We start from the raw sequence: 7,656 nt of genomic DNA, 5'->3' as shown, positions 1-7,656 counted from the left end.
AATTAATTAGTTTTGTGATAGCTGTGTGCCATGTTGATCTATAAGGAAGACGGTACTTAGCTGTGGCCAAAGTAAACACAACCTGCGACTCATGCCTCACTAGTGCAGCTCTGGTATGTGACCGCACTGCACCACTGCTGGTGGCGGCCTGTGTCTCACTGAGCTAATATGACAGCTCTAGCCCAGTGCAGAGTTCATGCTACCTGTTTTTGGCCACTCTACACACTGTGGCAGCACTGCCAGAGCCACGTTTCTTAAATCGCATTTCCATTAAACATGTTGGTAGGACTAGGTTTTGCTAGTTTCACTTTGGTCTTGAATTGAGATAAGGAATCGCTCGCCAACCGCTAAGTGCAGTCTTTTTTCTTCACTCTGAGTTCACTCGAGACTTGATAAGAGAAATCAGGAGTCGTAAGGAGGTGTAGAGACAGTCATTTTTCCCTCACACCATTTGCGAGTGGGGTGGGAAAGGAGTACGTTGTGTTGTGGCTTGCAAAGTATACACCGATCTGCAAGCACATTAGAACCACCTACCGAATAGCCGGTATGTCCACCTTTGGCACGGATAACAGTGGCAGTGCGTCATGGTATTGACATATTGAGGACTTAGTAGGTCTCTGCAGGTAGTTGGCACAACATCTGCACACATAAGTCTCCTAATTCCCATAAATTACGGGGAGAGGGGCAATGAACTCTGACACCATGTTCAGTCACATCCAAGATGTGTTTGATCAGATTCAGCCCTGAAGAGCTGGAGGGCCAGCACATCAATTGAAAGTAGTCATTGTGTTCCTCGAACCACTCCATCACACTTCTATCCTTGTGACACTGCGCACTGTCTTGCTGAAAAATGCAACTGACTTCGGAAACATGATCGCCATGAAGGAGTGCACATCGCCTGCAACCAGTGTACAATGCTCCGTGGCCATCATGGTGCCTTGGTTGGTTGGTTTAAAGGCGGGAGAAGGGACCAAACTAAGAGGTCATCAGTCCCTTGTTCCTAATAAAACAGTGCCACAAGTGTGGGAATAGAACGGACGAAACATATAACACAAAACGGAAAGAAGGGAAAAGCCACAAGAACGAAGGGAAGACAACGAACACTAAAAGGAACAAAAGAGGACAAGAAAACAACAGAGAGACGCTAGAAACAGAAGAGAGTAAAACATGAGAGTAGATTACAGTGGCTGGCCAACAACAAGAATAAAAAGGGAAAGCCAGCCACACTGCAACACATTAAAACCACCATCCTAAAAGCACTAGGGTAGAGGGCACAGAGGGACAAAGGACATGCGCTAAAACCTACATAGAAATATACAACCCACTCTCACGGATAAAACGTAAAATTAAAGCTGCTGTGGAGGCATTGTCGCCCAACACCGACGGCAGGTTGCTGGGAAAATTACAAGTCTGCCGCAGAGCGGCTAAAAGTGGGCAGTCCAGCAAGAGGTGGACGACTGTCATTTGGGAGCCACAGCGACACTCATGTGGGTCCTCGCGATGGAGTAGGTACCATACATTAGCCACGTATGGCCAATGCAGAGCCGGCAGAAAACAACTGATTCCCTGCGAGAGGCATGCATAGAAGACTGCCACACATTCATAGTCTCCTTAATAACACGCACACATTCATAGTCTCGTTAATGACACGCTGTTTGTTGTGCGTGCTGTTATGCCATTCCGTCTCCCAAAGCCGGAAAACCCTGCGGGGTAAGACAGAACGCAGATCAGCTTCGGAGATGCCTATCTCAAGAAGCGGTTTCTGCGTCGCCTGTTTGGCCAGCCTGTCGACAAATTCGTTGCCGGGGATTCCAACGTGTCCTGGGGTCCACACAAACACCACGGAACGGCGGGACTGTTACAGGGCATAGATGGGCTCCTGAATGGACGCTACCAGAGGGTGGCGAGCGTATGTACTCAAGAGCACGAGATATGGCCGCCAGCTCTGCAGTGAAAACACTGCAGCCAACTGGCAAGGAGTGCTGCTCAATATGTCCTCCATGAACATATGGGAAGCCTACGTGACCACCAGCCATTGAGCCGTCGGTGTAAACCATTTCAGGGCCCCAGAACACGTCAACAATCTAGAGGAAGTGACAGCAGAGAGCGGCGGGGTTAACGGAGTGCTTAGGGCCATGAAAAAGGTCCAGAGGAAGAAGCTGCGGCCGAGGCGTACACCATGGAGGCGTATATGAACGGACCGCAAGTAGAGGTGGTAAAGGGAAGGACTCCAGTTTGGAGAGAAGGGACCGCACGCGAATCGCAATCGTTAGCCCCGATCTGGGCCGCCGACGCGGGAGATGGGCTGCCGCGGGCAGGAAAAGAAGACGGTAATTCGGATGCTCAGGGGAACTATGAATGTGTACTGCGTAACTGGCGAGCAGTGGCGCACGTCTGATCTGCAGTGGAAGGACTCCAGCCTCCACCAGTACGCTGGTCACTGGACTCGTCCTAAAAGCTCCTGTAACTAATCGAACCCCACAGTGGTGCACAGGGTCGAGTACATGCAATGCGGAAAGCGCTGCCGAACCATAAGCCACACTTCCATAGTTAATTCGGGATTGGACAAGGGCTGTGTAGTGCTGCGGCAGCGTACAGCGATCTGCAAAATGGCTCTGAGCACAATGGGACTTAACATCTATGGTCATTAGTCCCCTAGAACTTAGAACTACTTAAACCTAACTAACCTAAGGACAGCACACAACACCCAGTCATCACGAGGTAGAGAAAATCCCTGACCCCGCCGGGAATCGAACCCGGGAACCCGGGCGCGGGAAGCGAGAACGCTACCACACGACCACGAGCTGCGGACAGCAGCGATCTGCACCCCAATTGGTGTTGCTCAGGAAACGGAGGGCATTGAGGTGTTGCTAGCACTTCTGCTTAAGCTGACGAAGATGAGGGACCCAAGTCAATCGTGCGTCGAAAACCAGTCCTAGGAATTGACAAGTCTCCACTACAGTGAGTGGATCGTCATTAAGGTAAAGTGCGGGTTCCGGATGAACTGTACGACGCCGACAGAAGTGCATGACACACGACTTTGCGGCTGAAAACTGGAAGCCGTGGGCTAGAGCCCATGACTGGGCCTTGGAGGCGCCGCTCAGCAGCAACAGTACTGGAGCACCTGTACGAAATGCAGAAGTCGTCTGCATACAGAGAAGGTGATACGGAGGGCCAGACAGCTGCTGCTAGACCGTTAATGGCCACTAAAAACAGAGAGAGACACTCAATACGGAGCCCTTCGGGACTCCATTCTCCTGGATATGGATGGAACCATGGGAGTCACCAACTTGGACACAGAAGGTACGGAGCGACAGGAAGTTTTGGATAAAAATCGGGAGTGGTCCCCGGAGACCCCACTCATACAATATGGCAAGGATATGATGTCGCCAAGTCGTGTCGTATGCTTTACGTAAGTCGAAAAAGACGGCAATCCGGTGTTGCCGTCTGGAAAAGTCTGTTTGGATGGCAGACTCGATGGACACAAGATTATCAGTGGTAGAGCGACCCTGGCAGAAGCCGCCCTGGCATGGAGCCAGCAAGCCACGTGACGCCAGAACTCAACCCAACCGCCGACATACTATACGTTCCAGCAGCCTACAAAGAACGTTGGTGAGGGTGATGGGCTGGTAGCTGTTCATATCAAGAGGGTTTTTACCGGGTTTGAGCACCGGAATGATGGTGCTCTCCCGCCATCGCACCAGATCTGGCTGAAGATGACGAGCAGATGTCACTTGTAGTCAGATGAGAGATGTTTAATCATCTGGCTGTGGATGCTATCAGGTCCAGGAGCTGTGTCGGGGCAATGTGCAAGGGCACTGAGGACCTCCCACTCTGTAACTGGGGCGTTATAGGATTCATTGCAGCGTGTAGTGAATCAGAGGAAGTTCCCTTCCAGCTGCCTTTGAGTGTGCCAATTGCTGGGGGGTAATTCTCCGACGCAGAGGCTCGAGCAAAGTGCTCAGCAAAGTGATCGGCAAACACGTTTGCGTCGGTACGTAACTCGCCACTTATGATAATACCGGGGACAGCTGTTGGGGCCTGGTACCCGAAAACACGTTTGATCTTTGCCCAGACTTGGGAAGGTGACGTGTGACACCCAATGGTGGAGACATATCTCTCCCAACACTCCTTCATCCGTTGTTTGATAAGGTAGCATGGAGTCGCTTAAAGGCTATGAGGTGCTCCAGGAAAGTGTGCCGCTTATGCCGCTGTAGAGCTCGCCGACGCTCCTTAATTGCTTCAGCGACTTCCAGCGACCACCAAGGGACTACCTTACACCTCGGGCACTCTAAAGAGGGAGTGATTGCGTTTTCTGCCACAGAAACAATTGTGCTATTCACCTGCTCAACCATCACATCGATGTTACCGTTTGGGGGAGATTCAGCGGTGACAGCAGAGGTGAAAGTTCCCCAGTCCGCCTTGTTCAAAGCCCATCTGGGCAGGCGTCCATGCGCCTGACGCTGGGGCAGTGACAGGAAGATGGGGAAGTGGTCACTACCATACAGGTCATCATGTGCTCTGCAGTGGATAGATGGGATAAGTCCTGGGCTGCAAATTGATAAATCAGTGGCCGAGTAACTACTGTGAGCCACCAGGAAAGGTTTAGGGAGTTGATCAGTCAGTGCGGTTAATACATTCAGGGGTACTGCACCATCTGGAGGAAGATATACATTGCTGACAGTTATTTCCTGTGTCATCCTTATTCTGACAGCCACAGCTTCAAGAGGGGTTTGAAGGGGCACATGTTCACTACAGACCGAGTGTAGGACATAAACGCCAACTCCACCTGACACTCGATTATAGTCGCTACAGTTCCTGTAATATCCCTTATAGCCACAGAGGGCAGGGGTCCGCATTGCTGGGAACCAGGTTTCCTGGAGGGTAATGCAGATAGCAGGTGTAAAGCTTATCTCTTGCCGTAGCTCAGCCAGCCGGTGGAAAAAACCGTGGCACTTCCACTGGAGGATGACATCGTGAGACTGGGAAGGTGTGGAACATTCAATGAGGCAGTTTACGCCTCAGAGTCAACTGCTGCCACCGATTTATTGCCTGAGCAGTCTATATCCATTGTGTCTGAGGGTCTGGCTAGATCTAGGTCCTCAGCAGACACCAAAATCTCCACCCCATCCTCAGCCAAAGAGCTTGTAGGTAGTGGTGATGTGGGTTCCACTGCAGTTTCCTTGGTCTTAGGGGTTTTCTTTTTGGATTTCTCTCGCTGCTCCTTGGCTTTACCTGGCTGGGTGGACTTCACTGGCTCAGTCTCCAGGACTGAGGATGAGCATGAAGCCCTATGACCAGCTGCTATTGGGCTCTTCAGCCACTGGAGGGTGGCGTCTTTCCTACTAGAAGAAACCTGAGAAGGGTGTGGCCATAGGGACCCCTTCCTCGCAAGAGAAGCCGCAAAAGACTTACGCTTCTCCAGCTCAGAAGTGGGGACAGACGTCTCTGATGGCGGGGGGGGGGGGGGGGGTTTGCTCCCGAAGTAGGTGGTGCAGGAGCGACAGGGAGGGAAATGCCCCCCCACCATGAAGGGGGCAGGTGTAGTCTTCTGGCTCTGAGAGGTGACCTGTGTCGCCAGAGCTGATGGTGCTAGAGCTGTTGTAGCGGCGGCGTAAGAAGATGTCATATGCACAGGATGCAGGCGTTCAAATTTTATCTTTGCCTCAGTGTAGGTCAGTTTGTGCAGGGTCTTGTAGTCCATGATTTTCCTTTGTTTCTGGAGAATCCTGCCGTCTAGAGATCAAGGGAAATGGTGCACTCTACAGTTGACATAGATGGAAGGCGGGGCACATGGAGTATTGGGATGTGATGGGCGTCCACAATCTCGGCATGTCACGCTGGAAGTACAGCGGGAAGACATATGGCCGAACTTCCAGCACTTAGAGCACCGCATCGGGAGAGGGATATAGGGCTTTACATCACATCGGTAGACCATCACCTTGACCTCGGGCAACGTATCACCCTCAAAAGCCAAGATGAAGGCACCGGTGGCAACATGATTATCCTTCGGACCCCGGTGGACACGCCGGACGAAATATACACCTCGCCGCTGAAAATTGGCGCGCATCTCATCGTCCAACTGCAAAAGAAGGTTTCTTTGAAATATGATACCTTGGACCATATTTAAGCTCTTATAGGGCGTGATGGTTACAGAAACATCCCCAGGTTGTCACAAGTGAGTAACTCCCATGACTGGGCAGAGGATGCTAATTTGATCACGAATGACCCAGATCTTATTTTGGACAAGCCCTCCACATCCCCGAACTTTTCCTCCAAATTATCAACAAAAAACTGAGGCTTATCGTCATGAAAGATTCCCAATCAGCTCTCAAACATACAAGGTACCGGGGCGAATAATATCCACTGCCATCCTTAGCCTGACGTTCCTCCCATGGTGTAGCCATGGAGGGGAACGATTTGGGGTCATACTTCTGTTCGTTGAATTGAGCTCGTGATCGCTTATAGACTGCGGTTTTTTCACCACCAGCAAGAAATGATGGACTACCCTTCATCGGGTGTCGTCCGCCCTGATGCCACCCATTCCGACAAGGCCCTCCCCACGGGCGCCACCCAGCTGCAGCAAATGCCACCTGGCAGGATGGCCATTGCCGGGAGTCCCGATGCCCCAGGAGGATGGCTACCCCTTGGCATATGTGGGGAGTTAACGGGGCAGGCATCAGCAGAGCGACCCCTGTGTGGTTAGGGGGCTACAACCAACAGGGTACATGGCAGCCCCACCACAACGGACTGGCTACTGTGCTGGATATCAGGTGCAAAGAAGTCCATGGTCATCGTCGATGCAGAAATCAACACTGCATAGTGCACGGTGGGAAACGCACCCAGGAAGGTGTCCTCGCCCAAAAGATGGAGAATGGGCAGGACTGCAATGCGATGATGAGAAAGTGTGCTAAAGATCTCAATGCATGATGGACATGATGCACCTTGTAAGGCGCCCTTCTCCAATTGGCTCACTCTCCAGGAAAATTTTAAAGGATGGAGGTCAAACCCTACAGGGGACCATCACATAAAGGCTGAAACGTGTGAAACTCCTTTTAGTCGTCTCGTACGACAGGCAGGAATACCTCAGGACTATTCTAACCCCTGGACCCGCAAGGGGGCATGGTGCTTTGGATGAGCTCCACTGGATCCATGGACGCCCATGTGAATGTGCCCCAGAGCATAATGGAGCCGCCACTAGTCCCTGGAAGATGACAGATTTGTGCACTCCCACTGGCATGATGAAGGTGGATTTATCACACTACAACGCTTCGCCACTGCGCCAATGTCCAGCGACAATGGTCACATAACCATTTCAGTCGTAGTTGTCGATGTCGTGGTGTTAACATTAGCACAGGCATGCGTTGTCGGCTGCAGAGGTCAATTGTTACGAGTGTTCGGTACACTGTATGTGCACACACACTTCTATTCTGCCCACCATTAAAGTCTGATGTTAATTCCACCACATTTCGCCGCCTGTCCTGTTTCACCAATCTGCCCAGTCTACAATGGCTGACATCTGCCCAACTCCACGACGCCTGGACGTGGTTCCACCTTGGTTTCGCCACATGTTGAAGACACTCAGCACAGAACTCATCGAACATCCAACAAGTCGTGCAGTTTCCAAAATGCTCGGCTGAGACTCTTAAGCCATCA

This window comes from Schistocerca piceifrons, chromosome X, assembly GCF_021461385.2.
Source record: "Schistocerca piceifrons isolate TAMUIC-IGC-003096 chromosome X, iqSchPice1.1, whole genome shotgun sequence".
NCBI lineage: Eukaryota > Metazoa > Arthropoda > Insecta > Orthoptera > Acrididae > Schistocerca > Schistocerca piceifrons.
The sequence above is the reverse complement of the archived record's forward strand: the minus strand, read 5'-3'. Positions refer to the sequence as shown.